The sequence below is a fragment of the Phyllobates terribilis genome, unplaced genomic scaffold (genome assembly GCF_046119375.1).
Source record: "Phyllobates terribilis strain yellow unplaced genomic scaffold, ASM4611937v1 Scaffold_11__3_contigs__length_659146591, whole genome shotgun sequence".
Lineage (NCBI taxonomy): Eukaryota > Metazoa > Chordata > Amphibia > Anura > Dendrobatidae > Phyllobates > Phyllobates terribilis.
In genome coordinates, this window is record NW_027362771.1 from 245,236,936 (window position 1) to 245,256,909 (window position 19,974).

Genomic DNA, 19,974 nt, shown 5'->3' on the forward strand with positions numbered 1-19,974 from the left:
GTCCACATCCACTGTACTACACATTTTAAAGTTGCTCCAATTACACCTCTGGCTCCTCTCTGTTTTCATTCTTATCCCTGGGCTCCAGCACCGCCAGTTGGCGCTCGGAAGTGCCGTCTGCACAGTCAACACTTGCTGCGGTGTTATTGGGGTTCAGTAACGTCAGCTGTTCCCCTGCTGTGTTCACGGCAATTTCTCCTGCTTTGTCCACATCCACTATACTACGGATTTAAAACCTCCTCCAAATACACCTCTGGCTCCTCCGTTTTTAGTATTTACCCTGGGCTCCAATACCGCTAGTTGCTGCTCAGAAGTGCCGTCTGCACAGTCAATGCTTGCTCCAGTGTTATTGGGGTTCAGTAACGTCAGCTGATCCCCAGCTGTGTGTCCGGCAAATTCTCCTGCTTTGTCCACATCCACTGTACTACGGATTTAAAACCTCCTCCAAATACACCTCTGGCTCCTCTGTTTTTAATATTTACCCTGGGCTCCAATACCGCTAGTTGCTGCTCAGAAGTGCCGTCTGCACAGTCAACGCTTGCTCCAGTGTTATTGGGGTTCAGTAACGTCAGCTGATCCCCAGCTGTGTGTCCGGCAAATTCTCCTGCTTTGTCCACATCCACTGTACTACGGATTTAAAACCTCCTCCAAATACACCTCTGGCTCCTCTGTTTTTAGTATTTACCCTGGGCTCCAGCACCGCCAGCTGGTTCTCGGCAGTTCCATTGGCTCTTGTACCTTCTGCTACCCATCCGGGTTCCAGTACCGTCAGCTGGTTCTCGGCAGTGTCTTTGGCACAGGTACTCCCTCCTGCCCAGCCTGGTTCCAGCACGCCAGCTGTTTCCGGGTAGTGTCAACGTCACTTTGCCTCCAATGCGTTGTCCTGTCGTGTTGCGGTCGGGTTAGCCGACTCTATGGTGCCTGCAGTTTAGGTGACTCCTATGTGGGCTACGGGATCTGGCAATGAAGGCTGGTTCCATAGTGCCAATAGGACAAGCACCCCCTGTAGGACTGTGGGTTTTGGTAACTGCGGCCGGCTCGCGGCCTTGAACTTTTTTTTACATGGGTACCTTCTGCTACCCATCCGGGTTCCAGTACCGTCAGCTGGTTCTCGGCAGTGCCTTTGGATTAGGTGCCTCCTTCTCGGTATCCAAGTTCCACCAACGTCTGCTGGTCCTTGGTAGTGCTTTCTGGCACAGGTACCTCCTGCTTAGTAACCGAGTTCCAGTAACATCAGCTGGTCCTCGGTAGTTCCATTGGCTCTTGTACCTTCTGCTACCCATCCGGGTTCCAGTACCGTAGGCTGGTCCTCGGTAGTTCCATTTGCTCTTGTATCTTCTGCTACCCATCCGGGTTCCAGTACCGTCAGCTGGTTCTCGGCAGTGTCTTTGGCACAGGTACTCCCTCCTGCCCAGCCTGGTTCCAGCACGCCAGCTGTTTCCGGGTAGTGTCAACGTCACTTTGCCTCCAATGCGTTGTCCTGTCGTGTTGCGGTCGGGTTAGCCGACTCTATGGTGCCTGCAGTTTAGGTGACTCCTATGTGGGCTGCGGGATCTGGCAATGAAGGCTGGTTCCATAGTGCCAATAGGACAAGCACCCCCTGTAGGACTGTGGGTTTTGGTAACTGCGGCCGGCTCGCGGCCTTGAACTTTTTTTTACATGGGTACCTTCTGCTACCCATCCGGGTTCCAGTACCGTCAGCTGGTTCTCGGCAGTGCCTTTGGATTAGGTGCCTCCTTCTCGGTATCCAAGTTCCACCAACGTCTGCTGGTCCTTGGTAGTGCTTTCTGGCACAGGTACCTCCTGCTTAGTAACCGAGTTCCAGTAACATCAGCTGGTCCTTGGTAGTTCCATTGGCTCTTGTACCTTCTGCTACCCATTCGGGTTCCAGTACCGTCAGCTGGTCCTCGGTAGTTCCATTTGCTCTTGTATCTTCTGCTACCCATCCGGGTTCCAGTACCGTCAGCTGGTTCTCGGCAGTGTCTTTGGCACAGGTACTCCCTCCTGCCCAGCCTGGTTCCAGCACGCCAGCTGTTTCCGGGTAGTGTCAACGTCACTTTGCCTCCAATGCGTTGTCCTGTCGTGTTGCGGTCGGGTTAGCCGACTCTATGGTGCCTGCAGTTTAGGTGACTCCTATGTGTGCTGCGGGATCTGGCATTGAAGGCTGGTTCCATAGTGCCAATAGGACAAGCACCTCCTGTAGGACTGTGGGTTTTGGTAACTGCGGCCAGCTCGTGGCCTTGAACTTTTTTTTACATGGGTACCTTCTGCTACCCATCCGGGTTCCAGTACCGTCAGCTGGTCCTCGGTAGTTCCTCAGCCTTCTTGTACTTTCTGCTATATTTCCAAGTTCAAGCTTTTTGAAATGGTTCTTGGTAATCACTCTGGATCTCCCTGACGAGGACCCTGAAGACGAGGACCCTGAAGACCAACCCGAAGAAGATGAGGACCCCAAAGACGACGACCCTGAAGACGAGGACCCTGAAGACCACCCCGAAGAAGACGAGGACCCTGAAGACCACCCCGAAGAAGACGAGGACCCTGAAGACCACCCCGAAGAAGACGAGGACCCCGAAGACGAGGACCCAGAAGACCAACCCGAAGAAGATGAGGACCCCGAAGACGAGGACCCCCGAAGACGACGACCCTGAAGACCACCCCGATGAAGACCAAGAAGATGACCCTGAAGAAGTTGACCAAGAGGACAAAGAAGAGAAGACAAGCACCAAGATACAGAAGAACAAGAGACAGAAAACCAAGAAGCAGAAATACAAGAAGCTGCAGAACAAAAAGCGGAAGAACATTAAGCATAAGACTAAAAAACAGAGCAAAAGATAATATCTAAATTATAAGCAGAAGATGACTAAGCAGTGTATGGGGGTGAGTCCGTTCCTCCTCGTGGTGCCCCTGGAAAAGACCTGCTGCTGCAGGCCAAACTGAACGCGGACAAATCCTGTTGTGAATCTTTTGTGACGGGCAGAACGAAAGGTGTAATGTCCAACCTTTTATAGATAACAACTACAGGAATGCCTGTCACAAATAAGAATATGATGAAGAAGAAGAATATGAAGAAGATGAAGAAGAATAATACGAAGAAGGTGAAGAAGAAGAAGGTGAAGAAGAAGTGGATGAAAAAGATGCTGAGGATGATGAAGGAGAAAGTGTGGGAGAAGTAAAAAAGAAGGTGAAGAGCATGGAAGTAGTGAAACATAAATATCTGACAAAATATAAAAATACTTAACATAGTTAATATTTCCGTAACTCAGAACATCTTAAAAAAATAGCAATTCCTGCTATTCCATTTGACTGGGCTAAAACTCTATGCCTTTATTGTCTCCCCCACCTCCCCCAATACATTCTACATTATTCTTAGTTGTTTTCCTTCATGTAGAATTAACCTACAAGGAAAGAAAGGGTTTATTTTAATTCCGATATTTATGTCCCATTGACTTGCATTGGTTTCCGGTATCGGAATCGGCGATATCCGATACTTTTTCGGTATCGGTCCGATCCAATCCGATCCGATATTTCCCGATATCGGAAGGTATCGCTCAACACTACTCGTCACACTACCAGTCTATAGAGTCTCTGAAAATTATGTACAGAGCAATGTATGTACAGTAATAATTGAGCTGCACCCAAGCATTGCTCACATTAATTTTTGTTAACTTAGCTTGGATCATATCTGTTTTTAGCCAAATTAGTATATTACTTGATATATCAAGAGCATTGGGATTGGCTACATTAGCCACGCTCTTCTTTGGTATATACAGATCTAAAGAACTCATTTTATAGTTCTGCTTTCTCTTGATCTTAAGTGACCAAATACCCCATTATCATTATTTAGGGAACCCATCTGTAGAGAGCTTAGTTTTTTTAGTGCATTTATAGATTAAATGAATTTGGTAAAATGTATTTTACTTTCCTTGGCTATGTGCCATTCATTTTCTACTTTAGCCAATTTGATTACCTTTTTATAGATTTTATTCAGCTATTTGTAGTTTTTAAATTATATATTTGACACCTTCAGATTAATATTTTCTATATGCACCTTTTTTCCTGTTTAATAGCCTTTCTAACAGTTAGCGTAAGCCAAGTGGGGTTTAATTTTTTACGTCTATACTTTTTAATTATAGGATTACATTTTGCAGTCTAATTAACTAATATAGATTTCAAGTGCTCCCATTTATCATTTGTATCACTACCTGACAGTAGGTGCTTCCAGTCAATGACCTGAAGTGCAGCTTTCAACCTGGAAGAAATTACCTGAGTATATTTTTTACGGTTTAAATTAAAAAAAAATGACATTGTAGTCACTAGTACCAAGCTTTTTGCAAACAGTGACACTTTCAACAAGCTCTGCATTGCTAGAAATGACCAGATCTATTAGAGCATTAACTCGTGTGGAATCTTCCACAAGCTGACCCATAAAAATGACCTTATAACAACTTGAAGAATTTTCTCCCCTTTTCAGTTGAAGAAAAACAATGCCTCAGTCAGTATATGGGTAATGCCATAATCACTAGCGTACTATCCTGTGAAGCCTGCACCATTTGAATAAGTAGCCAATTTTCGAACTCCACAGTGATGTAAGGATGACAGGTCTAAAGAGTACAGCAAAAATTATTTCTTCATAATTTACCTCTCTGTTATTTCACCCACAATGTTTCAACTTCATCACAATCTTTCCCTTTATGACCCTTTGTCACATTTCCCTTTATGACTCTGCGACCCCATTTAGAATTCTTTCCCCCTTCACAGCAAACCCCCTTCCATTCAGGTGCAATATATTTGCTGAATACAGATTGTACCCTATTAAAAAGTCAGATCAGGAATCTAAATCCTTCTGTTCTGTTCTATTCTTAAGAATCATTCACCAACACTTATTCTGTCATTTGTTCTCACATGAACCACAAAAAATATATAATCACCAGTCATCCACAAAATTAATCACCCTGTTCCACCATAAGTTGAACACTGGTATCAAGGAGACAGCAAACCATTCCGATGAAGCGGTTTTGGTTACAAATTATTCTATCCATCTTTCTAATTATAAATAGTGATGAGCGAATATATTCGAGATCCGATCTACAAACTTAAGTTCAACACGAATGTGGCACATTCAGATTCGTGATTGGAAAGGTGAGCAAAATTTGTTAAATTTGGTAACGTTCGGAGAATTTACGTAGTTATGCGATTGCTGGCCAACTACAGCGTTTTTTACTGCTAGCATAGTGCTTGTGTATGATGAGTGGGGATACGTAGCAGATGAGTAGGGGGCTGGTGATAGCTCAGAACAGGTCAGATCAGTGGCGCACTTTTTTTTTTTCCTGTAGGCGGTAACTTTAAGTCAGGAAAGCACAGCTAGCCAATCAGAGCGCAGAAAGCATCCACAGTGTCCCAGAAACAAGGGCTTCTGCAATTGTCTGCTGAAATTACATGTCCTCTCCATATAAAAACTGGCCATGTTCCCTCAGCGCTATTTTATGCATATCACTGAAGGAGATATATGCTTCTCAGTGTGCGCTGTCCTGTGTAATGAGAGATATTAGCTATATAGATGGGCGTTTCTGTGGAAGTCAGATAGTGTAGATAAGTCCTGTGCTGTGTACCTGTTTAATCAACCTTGCAGCCCTTTTTTTTTTTTTTGGGCAGTTACTGAGATTTTGACAGAAAGAGCAGGGTCTATGCCATAGAACAGTGTCGTGCACCGGTTGTACTGTCTGTGCTCCATGCAGACCTTCAATCTATTTTTGCACTTGCTAATGTGATAAAGCAAGCAAGCCCTGGTAGGCCACTTTTTAATTTTGAGGGGTTGGAATTCAGCTATCTACAGAGATTGTCAGTGCAGAGCTTCTGAGTGCAGAGCACAAAAACCTTTTTTTTCATTAGCTAATGTGATAGCACAAGCTGTGTTAGCCCAGTTTGTCATTTTTTTGGTTTGGTGGGTGAACTTCAGCTTTATGCACAGTAAAACAAATATTTTTTTTCTGTTGCTAGCCACTCTCCACCAAAGATTTTTTTGAGTGGCAAACGTGATACAGTCTGCTAAAAGCTACCAACTATCTTAGTGGTGGTGAAATTCATCTGTTTTCAGAGTAAAACAATAGATTTTTTGCATTGCTAGGCACAGTCCAACAAAGTTTTTTTGTGTGGCAAACGTCATACACTCTGCTCTACGTCAGCTACTACATTAGTGGCGGTGAACTTCAGCTGTTTTCAGAGTGAAAAAAAGTTTTTTTTCTGTTGCTAGCCACAGTCCACCAAAGATTTTTTGTTGTGGCAAATGTGATACAGTCTGCTAAAATCCACCTACTATTTTAGTGGTGGTGAACCTCAGCTGTTTTCAAAGTAAAAAAATACATTTTTTGTCTTGCTAGACAGAATCCACAAACAATTTTTTGTGTGGCAAACGTCATAAACTCTGGTATACGTCAGCTACTATGTTAGTAGCGGTGAACTTCAGCTGTTTTCAGAGTTAACAAAATTGATTTTTTCTGTTGCTAGACAGAGTCCAAAAAATATTTTTTTCTGTTACAAACGTGTTACATTCTGCTATAAGCCACCTAGTCCTTTTAGTGGCGGTGAAATTCAACTGTATTCAGAGCTTGTGCAGAGTCAAAAAATCTATTTTTTGCTGTTTCTAACATTATACAGCAGGCTAGATATGAGTTTGAAATAGGTTGGAAAATATCTCCTATGTTATACAGTCGTCATCCACAGTAAAAAAAATACTTTGCTCAGTACCTAACACTATACAGCAGGAACATCTCAGTTTGAAATAGTTTGGAGAAAATCTCCTATGTTATATAGGCGTCATCCACAGTAAAAAAAATACTTTGTTCGGTTCCTAACACTATACAGCAGGAACATCTCAGTTTGAAAGAGTTTGGAGAAAATCTCCTATGTTATATAGGTGTCATCCACAGCAAAAAAAAATACTTTGTTCGGTTCCTAACACTATACAGCAGGAACATCTCAGTTTCAAATAGTTTGGAGAAAATCTCCTATGTTATATAGGTGTCATCCACAGCAAAAAAAAATACTTTGTTCGGTTCCTAACACTATACAGCACGAACATCTCAGTTTGAAATAGTTTGGAGAAAATCTCCTATGTTATTACGTCATCCACAGTAAAAAAAATACTTTGTTCGGTTAGTAACGTTATACAGCAAGCCATATATTACATTGTGATTTAGAGCGGCTGAAATCCAGGTGTGAGCTGAGCTGTTGCAGAGGAAAAAAATCTAATTTTGCTTTGCTAATAGCGTGCTCCTACTACAGTATCTGAGCAAGATGAGTGGGAAAAAGAGAGGTTGTGGTGGAAGGGGGAATAGACTTGGTGTTCAAGGTATACGTGGGGTAGGTGGTAACGTTAGTGAAAGCACTAGTGAACAAACACCGTCATGTTCTATCCAAAGACAACTGACAACTTCTGTTACTGGACAGGCTACTCCACTCCCTTTCTTTGGCAGCCGCACAGCGATACACCTTGTTGATAAGAGCCAGAAAGAGCAGGTGCTCTTGTGGAGGGCAAGCGCTGCTTCAAGTGGCCTCTCCTCTTCTTCCTCCAACTCAACATCACACACAGTACAGTCCACAGAGGAGGCACTCAAATTATCCTTGCTTCCCCCATGTCACAACTGTCCAACTGACTGTAGCAAACCACAGATGGGCGAGTCTGTAGAACTGTTCACCCATTCTATACCATAGGCATTAGAAGGGTGGCACAGTGGTGCAGTGGTTAGCACTGCAGCCTTGCAGCGCTGGGGTCCTGGGTTCAAATCCCACCAAGGACAACATCTGCAAGGAGTTTGTATGTTCTCCCTGTGTTTGCATGGGTTTCCTCCAGGTTCTCCAGTTTCCTCCCACACTCCAAAGACATACTGATAGGGAATCTAGATTGTGAGCCCCGATGGGGACAGCGACGATAATGTATGTAAAGCACTGCAGAATATGTTAGCGCTATATAAAGATTATTATTAAAGTGTACTCCAAACATTCACAGAGTCAAGAAGAGGAGGAAAGCATCTGCACCAATGCCCAAAATTTTTTTTACATTGGATTTGGGGCAAGATGGAGTAGGATCTGAGCAGGTTCCTGACCCTCATCACCAGACGTTAACCACCGGAGAAGGAGGTGATCCTGATGAGACTCAGATACCTGAGGCTTAAGAGCACTGTATTGTGCTGTCAGGGCAACAAGAGAAGAAGGGACACTCTAAGGGCGAGGAATGGGATAACATATTGGATGATGATGAGGTTGAAGATCGTACTTGGTGTGAACTAGTGTTTAGCCACCCCCGTAGTGTTCGAGTTCAGTTCGGTTCGTCGAACACCCGTGTGTTCGCCGAACTGTTCGTCGAACTGTTCGTCGAACACCTTCGAACACCGTTAAAACCAATGGCAGGCAAACAAAAACACATAGAAACACATAGAAAACACCTTCAAAGGTGTCCAAAAGCTGACAAACTGCTCAGAAGACACAACTAACACATGGAAAAGTGACAAGTACATATAGTCATGCGAAAAGAAAAGAGGTGGAGGAGTAAAAGGAGGGGGAGACACAGATATAGGCATGTCATGCCCTTCTAAAATCCAAAAAGTGAGAAGCCGAGACGGCCAGTCCACTCCTGCCCGTGCCACCTCCGTGTCGCCGGGTTTGTGCCAGAGCCGCGGTGAACCCTGACGGCCAGCCCCCCTCTCCCAATACTGGTGCCTGTCCGCTGGTTGGTCGAGAGAGCCCCCCTGTGGTGGAGGCAGCTCTAAGCTTTTTAATTTAAATTGTCCCTCTAATTTGAATGAATACACTTTAAATCCATTTACAAGGATCTATTGGAGGGCAAGTCTCATGCCAGCAGCCGCGTAATTCCAGCTCCAGTAGCGTCCACTAAAGCTGCTGCAGTTAAAAAGCTTTTATAAGGATCGAGCTCGGCTGTCCACCGCAAGGCATCCTAGTGCCAGTCCCAGCCCCTATGCCTTGGGGTGCCTCCTGATGCTCTTCACTAAGTATCCCGTGGTCCCGAAGCATTTCCTTTGAAAAAATTAAGTGTCCAAACTACAGGTGGTGTAGCTTGCTTAACAGCCGGGATAATCCGCTGACTAGCAGACACTGCTACTAGGCACAAAGTATTTCCTGGGCTAGATGCAGTTAAAAATTTGTAAGTAGATACTCTCGTTGGATGCTGAGAAAGCATTCCATAGAGTCTCCTGGCACGCCATATATGATTCTCTTAAAAAGCTTGGGGTAGGGGTCTAGGGGACCCTTTTATAGCCAAAATCACGGCCCTGTATCACAATACGTCACCTAGGCTGAAGATAAATGGAACTGTAGCACCGAGGGCTCGGTTGCTACAGACGTATTGCACCTCACCCAGAGGTGTGATATCTCAATCTCAGATAAGGATGGAGTGTGGATCAGGACCCGACACCTGCATGCATTACACCACATTGCCGTGGGGCAAGGCGACCAATATGCCCCTGAGATGGGCACGACAGTCCCTGTCCCTGGCTGGAGTGGGGGGAGGGAACACTGAGGAAGGGCAACCCTGCAGTGCAGGAGCAGGGAGGAAGCAGTTCCTGGGTGCATTGAGAAGGGAGTATAAAAGGTGGGCACCATCTTAGTTCAGTGCAGAGAAGTCTGAGCAGAAGTGGCAGGGAGCAGGGGCTCTGCATGAGCTCTGCTCCGGAGGCGGGCCTAGTAACAGAGGCACAGGCCTGCAAGAGGGAGAAGGAAGGAAGAGGAGCGGAGAAGGCTCCAGGAACGAGGAATGAAGGGATCCCAGGGGTGCGGACGGGCGAGTCGCCACCGCACGCCCGAATCCACCTGCGTGGAGGGGTCAGGCCAAAGGGGGAGACCGGTCCCCGAACTAGTGGAGGCAGGAAACGACCCTCAGCTAGAAACCGGAGGCTCTGACATTTTATGTGGCGCAGCCCCTTGCTCCACCCGCTAGGAAGGCACCACATAGGGTCAGGGAAACTGGCGCCAAGTTTACCAAGAGGAGGCCCGAGGCAGCCGGACAGAAGTGTTGGTAAGAAAGGCCAGACAAAGGACACACAAAGGGGGTCCTGTGAAGTGCTCCAAAGTTATCTGGGAGTTGTCTGAGCCCCTCACCTGGTGAGCACAGTACGACGTGGGCAGCCGTTACCTGCAGACGTGGTCTGGATAATAAGAACTGTGAGTAAAGGCCCTGAACTGCATCACTGACTCCGTGTCGTTACTGCTGCTGCCCTGCACCATCACCCCCATCCTCCGCATACACTGCCCTGAGGCTATACTCCTCCCGTGGGGAGTTATGCTACGCTCTGCTGCACCCACAACACCAGCCTTAGCGGTCTGCCCTGTAGCGGCGGTTCACTCTGACCGCAATCCACGGGTGGCGTAGTCGGACATTTAAACATCAAAACCACATAAATAGTTCCGCCACTGGTTTGACCGCCCTGAGCCACGGAACCGGATCGCCGCCAAGAAGACTACAACCACCAGCATCCACCAAAAAGGGTCCGGCTCCGGGTGTCCCAAGGCCCAGGGGGTGCGTCAGAACATTTTCATCACCTTTCACAATCACCAATGGGACAAGGCAGGGATGTCCTCTGTCCCCTCTCTTATACATCCTAGTGACGAAGCACCTGCTCTCATCAATTCGCCATAACCCCAATATTAGGTGGATTGAGGTGGGAGGCACCGAGTACAAGTGCTCTCTATTTGCTGATGATGTCCTAGTATATATCACTCAATCACATATATCCATCCCTGCTGTTATGGCTGAAATAGATCACTTTGTTACATGGTAAAATTTTAAAATCAATGCAGCGAAGTCTGAGGCCCTCGATGTCTCCCTCCCTAAATCCATATAGGATTCCATCCAGTCCAACTTTCCCTTTGCCTGGCCCTCACAGAGTATCAAATACTTAGGAATTCCTATTCATAGAGACCTCTCCCATCTATGTTATCTTAATTTTGGGCCCTTTATTGAACAATTCCATACAGACCACGGTTGGCAAGTTAGAACTGTAAGATTCACTACGTGAACCACTGGTGTTTTGTGGAAAAGCACATGTACACCGCGTTCCAAATTATTATGCAAAAAGTGTTTAGGAGTGATAAGGGAAGAATTTGTTTGTTTGTCAGTTAAACTCATTGATGGTGATGTGTGTCAGGGCTCTTTATATCACTGTAAGCAATTGCAGACACCTGTGCTAATTAGTTTGGCAGGTGTGTCCAATGAAAGGCAAGACTACTTAAGAAGGCTCTCTCACATTATTAAGCAGCCTACATTTTCTGCCAAAATGGGAAAGAAAAAGGATGTGTCGGCTGCTGAGAAGCAACAAATTGTGGAGTGTTTAGGTCAAGGCATGACTACAATCAACATTGTGCGATGATCAGGATGAAGTGTCTTGGCAATCAAGAAGTATGTAGCTGATTCACAGTACACACGTGTGCGTGCTGATAAGGGCAAATTGAGGACTCTTTCTTACAGGCAATTACGTCAGGTTGAAACAGCAGCGGCAAAAAAGCCTTGTCATAGCAGCAGACAAGTTTTTGAAGCTGCTTGTGCCTCCAACGTCCCCCGAACAACAAGATGCAGGGTCCTTCAGAGGTTTGCAGCTGTGCATACGCCATCCTGTCGACCTCCTCTATCCACTTCACACAAGCAGAAACGGCTCCAGTGGGCCAAACATTACATGAAGACTGATTTCAAAACTGTTTTGTTCACGGATGAGTGCCGTGCAGCGCTCGATGGTCCAGATGAATGGAGTGGAGGATGGCTGGTTGATGGACACCCCACGCAAACACGGCTACAGCGCCAACAAGGAGGAGGTGGAGTAATGTTTTGGGCTGGAATCATGGGGAGAGAGATTGTCGGCCCCTTTAGGATCCCTGAAGGCGCTAAAGATGAACTCCATAATGTATGTGGATTTTCTCAAACAGCACTTCCTGCCATGGTTCAAGAAGAAGAACCGTGTATTTCACAGCAAGATCATTTTTCTGCATGATAATGCACCATCTCATGCTGCACATAAAACATCTGCATCTCTGGCTGATATGGGCATAAAAGGGGACAAACTTATGGTGTGACCCCCATGCTCCCCTGACCTCTACCCCATTCAGAACCTTTGGAGCATCATTAAAAGGAGTGTCTATGATGGCGGGAGGCAGTTCACATCTAAGCAACAGCTCTGGGAGGGTATTCTGTCCTCATGCAAAACAATTGAAGCAGAAACCATCCAAAACCTGACAAATTCAATGGACGAGAGAGTTCAGAAGCTCCTTTCGAACAAGGGGTCCTATGTGAAAATGTAACATCACCTAGAATAAAGTTTTGAGTTGAAAACTGTTTGATTTCAGTTTCTAACAACCTGCTAATGCTTATAATTTCAAAAATGACCATTTTTTTGGTCTTTATTAAAATGAAAAGGTTGATCGAAAAGTTTGGGGGATCTAAGAGTGTGGCAACCCAGTAGTTATGATTACTTCGAATTCTGACAATATGAGGGTCATGCTGCAGGTAGTGCAGCAAGAAGGCACTTATGTGTCTTGCGCATCTCGGAGCCCCAAAATTATTTTCCGGGCTAGATGCAGCTAAAAATTATTTTTAATTTTAAATCTGGTGAAGCTTATTATAGATGGCCTAATAGGATCAGTGCTGCACACTGCTACAAAGCCCAAATTATTTTCCAGTCAAGATACAGATAAACATGATTAGTAATTTGAAAGCTTAAAACGGTTGGTAGGGTGATTTTAACCAATCATCAAGCTTTTACTCTCCCCAGGATGACACAGGGGTAGAAAAGTCGTTTCGGATCCATGATTTGTTCATCTTTATGAACGTGAGTCTGTCTACATTATCAGTGGAGAGCCGCGTGCGCTTATCTGTCAGCACACCACCAGCAGCGCTGAACACACGTTCAGACAGAACGCTGGCTGCGGGGCATGACAAGATCTCCAAGGCGTAAGTGGCTAGCTCCGGCCATTTATCCAGATTGGAAGCCCAAAAAGAGCAAGGGTCCAGTGACACAGTCGTGGCTTCAATGTTTACTTGGAGATACTCCTGTACCATCGTCTCTAGGCGTTGACTATGTGTCAGACTTCTTGTCTCCTGTGGCCTTGCAAAGGATGGGCTAAAAAAGTGGTGAAATGATTCCGCAAAATTGATGTTACCAGCAGATACTGTGGTTCTGTTACGGTTTGAGTGCTGAACACTTGACGGTCCCACGGTTGGCAAGTTGGAACTGTGAGATTCACTACGTGCACCACTGGTATTTTGTGGAAAAGCACATGTAAGATTCTGCAACAGTCTCTGCTGATACTCCTGCATGCGTGCATCCCTTTCTATGGCAGGAATAATTTCTGCAAATTTACTTTTGTACCGGGGATCTAACAGTGTGGCAACCCAGTAGTCAGGATTATTTCTAATTCTCACAATTCGAGGGTCATGTTGCAGGTAGTGAAGCAAGAAGGCACTCATGTGTGTTGCGCATCCAGGAGCACCAAGTCCCTGTTGTGTTGGTGGCGAGGTAACAATCATGCTTCCTTCCTCTGTCCTCTCCCCCCAACCTCGCACAACATAAATGTGATCAAGGTCTCCCTCATCTGATGAGTCTTCCATCAGTTCGTCCTCCACTTCTTCCTGGGCTCCTGCACCTTCCTCACTAGTTTGGCTGCTACCATGCGCCCTGGTAAAACCATCTCCCCCACCCTCACATGCCTGCCGCCTTGGTGCTGCCGACCGTCTGGACCTTGCAGATGTTAGCCCTTCCGCATACAACTCCTCCTCCTCTACTTCCTCCACCTCCTCTTGTGCCACCACCTGACTCCGAATTCTGTTTAACATGTGCTCCAGCATGTAAATCACCGGAATAGTCATGCTGATAATGGCATCGTCAGCACTAAACATCTTCATCGCCATTTCAAAACTGTGCAGAAGGGTGCATAGGTCCCTGATCTGAGACCACTCCTCCAGCGTGATTTGCCCCACCTCTGAATCTCGTTGGCCCAGGCTATACGTCAGAACGTATTGCACCAGGGCTTGTCGGTGCTGCCACAGTCGCTGCAACATGTGCAGAGTTGAATTCCACCGGGTAGGCACATCGCATTTTAGCCGGTGAAGTGGCAGGCCCAACGACTTCTGTAGAGATGTAAGTCGCTGAGCTGCGGGATGCGAACGGCGGAAGTGAGCACACAGCGACCGTGCCCTCTGCAGAAGGCCATCTAGTCTGGGATAGTGGGCTAAAAATTGCTGGACAACCAGGTTCAACACGTGAGCCATACAAGGCACGTGTGTGACATTGCCCCGGCGAAGGGCCGCACCCAGGTTTGCAGCATTGTCGCACACGGCCTTCCCTGGTTTCAGGTCCAGTGGAGACAACCATTCATGAAATTGGTTCTCCAGAGCTGACCACAACTCCTCAGCTGTGTGACTCACATTTCCCAGACATTTCAATGTAAAAACCGCCTGATGACGTTGAGCCCTACTGCCAGCATAGTAAGGAGGTGTGCAGGATCCCTTCTGCGCAGTTAGAAAGCTTGTGGCATGACCAGACAGGCTTTGGGTGCAGGTGGAAGACCGAGAGGAGGTTGAGGAGGCAGAAGCAGTGGAGGAAAAATGACATAAAGAGGATTGACGCACAACTCGTGGGGACGGCAAGACTTGGACAGCAGCCCCTTGTCCTGCTGTCACCATAGTTACCCAGTGCCCAGTCAGCGACATGTAACGCCCCTGTCCATGCCTACTCGTCCAAGTGTCTGTGGTGAAATGCACCCTGTCACACACAGAGTTTCTCAAAGAAGCGGTGATGTTGTGTGCGACATGCTGGTGGAGCGCAGGCACACCTTTCTTTGAGAAGTAGTGCCGACTGGGCATCTGGTACTGGGGCACTGCGACGGACATAAGGTCTCGAAAATCCTCTGTGTCCACCAGGCGGAAAGGCAGCATTTCTGTAGCCAAGAGCTTGCAGATGGTGAAATTCAACCTCTTAGCTTTCTCATGGCTAGGAGGAAATGGTCTTTTACTTGTCCACATCTGAGGGACCGAGGGCTGGCTATTGTGCTTAGACGGGGTTGATAAGGGTGTCCCCGGCAAACTGCCGGTCTGTGAGGAAGATGCAGGCGGACATGTTAGGTTGCCTTGATCCAAAGGTGGTGCTATCGATGTCGGACAGCGCTCAAGACCAGCTGGTGTTACCACCTCCAAAGAAAATGATGACCTGCCAATCACGCTGGCTGTTGCGGGTAAAGAGGTGGCAGGTCTGCGCCCCAAAACAGGTGTGACTGCTGTCCCCCCAGTCACAGAGGATGAAGAGGCCGCGGATGCACAAGATATGGCAGACGGTGGTTGGCCCGGCCGGCTAGACCGCATTGTAGCACACTGAGCTTCCCACTGCAACTTATGCTTCATGTCCATGTGCCGGTTCATGCATGAAGTACTCAAACTATGTATTTTTTGGCCTCTACTTAGCTTTTGCTGACAAATGTTACAGATAACACGAGTTGGGTCATCTTTATCGATCTGAAAAAATGCCCAGGCTATGCAAGGCTTAGCACCCATGCGACCTGAAGAGCCACCACGACTTGTGGTGAGAGGCAGAGTTGTGTTTGAGGATGCAGTTGTTGACGTGCTTCCAGTACTACGTCTCTGTCCAGGAAGGCGCAACCTGACCTCGTCGTCACTAGCATCTTCCTCCACCTCCTCTGCTGACCTCATCTCTTGGCTGACTGTGGGTTGACAGTAAGTGGGATCTCCGACCTCATCATCATCACCCTGTGCGTTATCACACCCGTCGTCCTCAGAGCCAACCTGTTCCTGCCCTGACAAAAAACTAAAGTTGTCGCTCCAATCAGGTATTTGAGTCTTATCATCGTCTTCCTCATTGTCTACACCAACAGGAGTTACAGTTTGGGAATGAGGGTCTACATTATGGTCAGAACCTTCTGCGTCTGGTCCTGGATCCGACTCATAAAGATTCTGGGCATCAGTGCAGATCATTTCCTCGTCTGGATTCACAGAAGCGCTGGAGTCGACCTCTGATTCCCAGGCTATAGTATGAGTAAACAGCTCTGCAGACTCAACCATCTGTTCTACCTCATACTCAGACGGGCAGCTGGAGATTTGGGAGCTGTGAGGAAGCAAGTGCGATTTGGGTGACACCTTTAAGGACTGGAGTATTTGTGATGTTGAAGTTGATGTGGAGGAGAGCCCACTTAAAGGAGCACTTGATATCCGTTGAAGCACCTGCTGTTTTTGTGCCTCATCTGGAATTTGTAGCGATTGGCGTGGCTGTAAGAAAGGGATCTTATCACATTGTCCGCTAAAAGAAGTAGACATTTTAGTTTGGCTGGAAGATGGTCTTTCTTCTGCACCTACCCCACGGACACAACCTTTTTTCCCCTTCCCAACACGCCTATTCCCCTTTCCACCAGCAGCAGGCCTTTTTCCACTCATTTTGGTGGTTAACTAATTCACAACTCTGGAGTTGTTTGCACAAAAAAACAATGGATGGTAACCGAGCAGAGCTGAGTGGCCAAACTGTGGTATTAGGCCAAAACTATTGGCTGGGTTAGATGCAGAAAAAAAATATTTTTAATTTGCAACCTGATGGAGGTCAGTATAGATGGACTAATAGACCAAGTCCCACACACTGCTAGAAGCCCAAATATTTTTTCAGAGCTAGATGCAGAAAAAAATTATTTTTAATTTGCAACCTGATGGAGGTCAGTATAGATGGACTAATAGACCAAGTCCCACACACCGCTAGAAGCCCAAATATTTTTTCAGAGCTAGATGCAGAAAAAAATTATTTTTAATTTGCAACCTGATGGAGGTCAGTATAGATGGACTAATAGACCAAGTCCCACACACCGCTAGAAGCCCAAATATTTTTTCAGAGCTAGATGCAGAAAAAAATTATATTCAATTTGCAACCTGCTGGAGGTCAGTATAGAAGGACTAATAGAACAAGTCCCACACACTGCTAGAAGCCCAAATATTTTTTCAGAGCTAAATGAAGAAAAAAATTATTTTTAATTTGCAACCTGATGGAGGTCAGTATAGATGGACTAATAGACCAAGTCCCACACACTGCTAGAAGCCCAAATATTTTTTCAGAGCTAGATGCAGAAAAAAATTATTTTTAATTTGCAACCTGATGGAGGTCAGTATAGATGGACTAATAGACCAAGTCCCACACACTGCTAGAAGCCCAAATATTTTTTCAGAGCTAGATGCAGAAAAAAATTATTTTTAATTAGCAACCTGATGGAGGTCAGTATAGATGGACTAATAGACCAAGTCCCACACACCGCTAGAAGCCCAAATATTTTTTCAGAGCTAGATGCAGAAAAAAATTATATTCAATTTGCAACCTGCTGGAGGTCAGTATAGAAGGACTAATAGAACAAGTCCCACACACTGCTAGAAGCCCAAATATTTTTTCAGAGCTAAATGAAGAAAAAAATTATTTTTAATTTGCAACCTGATGGAGGTCAGTATAGATGGACTAATAGACCAAGTCCCACACACTGCTAGAAGCCCAAATATTTTTTCAGAGCTAGATGCAGAAAAAAATTATTTTTAATTTGCAACCTGATGGAGGTCAGTATAGATGGACTAATAGACCAAGTCCCACACACTGCTAGAAGCCCAAATATTTTTTCAGAGCTAGATGCAGAAAAAAATTATTTTTAATTTGCAACCTGATGGAGGTCAGTATAGATGGACTAATAGACCAAGTCCCACACACTGCTAGAAGCCCAAATATTTTTTCAGAGCTAGATGCAGAAAAAAATTATATTCAATTTGCAACCTGCTGGACGTCAGTATAGAAGGACTAATAGAACAAGTCCCACACACTGCTAGAAGCCCAAATATTTTTTCAGAGCTAAATGAAGAAAAAAATTATTTTTAATTTGCAACCTGATGGAGGTCAGTATAGATGGACTAATAGACCAAGTCCCACACACTGCTAGAAGCCCAAATATTTTTTCAGAGCTAGATGCAGAAAAAAATTATTTTTAATTTGCAACCTGATGGAGGTCAGTATAGATGGACTAATAGACCAAGTCCCACACACTGCTAGAAGCCCAAATATTTTTTCAGAGCTAGATGCAGAAAAAAATTATATTCAATTTGCAACCTGCTGGACGTCAGTATAGAAGGACTAATAGAACAAGTCCCACACACTGCTAGAAGCCCAAATATTTTTTCAGAGCTAAATGAAGAAAAAAATTATTTTTAATTTGCAACCTGATGGAGGTCAGTATAGATGGACTAATAGACCAAGTCCCACACACTGCTAGAAGCCCAAATATTTTTTCAGAGCTAGATGCAGAAAAAAATTATTTTTAATTTGCAACCTGATGGAGGTCAGTATAGATGGACTAATAGACCAAGTCCCACACACCGCTAAAAGCCCAAATATTTTTTCAGAGCTAGATGCAGAAAAAAATTATATTCAATTTGCAACCTGCTGGAGGTCAGTATAGAAGGACTAATAGAACAAGTCCCACACACTGCTAGAAGCCCAAATATTTTTTCAGAGCTAAATGAAGAAAAAAATTATTTTTAATTTGCAACCTGATGGAGGTCAGTATAGATGGACTAATAGACCAAGTCCCACACACTGCTAGAAGCCCAAATATTTTTTCAGAGCTAGATGCAGAAAAAAATTATTTTTAATTTGCAACCTGATGGAGGTCAGTATAGATGGACTAATAGACCAAGTCCCACACACTGCTAGAAGCCCAAATATTTTTTCAGAGCTAGATGCAGAAAAAAATTATTTTTAATTTGCAACCTGATGGAGGTCAGTATAGATGGACTAATAGACCAAGTCCCACACACTGCTAGAAGCCCAAATATTTTTTCAGAGCTAGATGCAGAAAAAAATTATATTCAATTTGCAACCTGCTGGACGTCAGTATAGAAGGACTAATAGAACAAGTCCCACACACTGCTAGAAGCCCAAATATTTTTTCAGAGCTAAATGAAGAAAAAAATTATTTTTAATTTGCAACCTGATGGAGGTCAGTATAGATGGACTAATAGACCAAGTCCCACACACTGCTAGAAGCCCAAATATTTTTTCAGAGCTAGATGCAGAAAAAAATTATTTTTAATTTGCAACCTGATGGAGGTCAGTATAGATGGACTAATAGACCAAGTCCCACACACTGCTAGAAGCCCAAATATTTTTTCAGAGCTAGATGCAGAAAAAAATTATATTCAATTTGCAACCTGCTGGACGTCAGTATAGAAGGACTAATAGAACAAGTCCCACACACTGCTAGAAGCCCAAATATTTTTTCAGAGCTAAATGAAGAAAAAAATTATTTTTAATTTGCAACCTGATGGAGGTCAGTATAGATGGACTAATAGACCAAGTCCCACACACTGCTAGAAGCCCAAATATTTTTTCAGAGCTAGATGCAGAAAAAAATTATTTTTAATTTGCAACCTGATGGAGGTCAGTATAGATGGACTAATAGACCAAGTCCCACACACCGCTAGAAGCCCAAATATTTTTTCAGAGCTAGATGCAGAAAAATTTTTTATTCAATTTGCAACCTGATGGAGGTCAGTATAGATGGACTATTAGACCAAGTCCCACACACTGCTAGAAGCCCAAATATTTTTTCAGAGCTAGATGCAGAAAAAAATTATTTTTAATTTGCAACCTGCTGGAGGTCAGTATAGATGGACTAATAGACCAAGTCCCACACACTGCTAGAAGCCCAAATATTTTTTCAGAGCTAGATGCAGAAAAAAATTATTTTTAATTTGCAACCTGATGGAGGTCAGTATAGATGGACTAATAGACCAAGTCCCACACACCGCTAGAAGCCCAAATATTTTTTCAGAGCTAGATGCAGAAAAAAATTATATTCAATTTGCAACCTGCTGGAGGTCAGTATAGAAGGACTAATAGAACAAGTCCCACACACTGCTAGAAGCCCAAATATTTTTTCAGAGCTAAATGA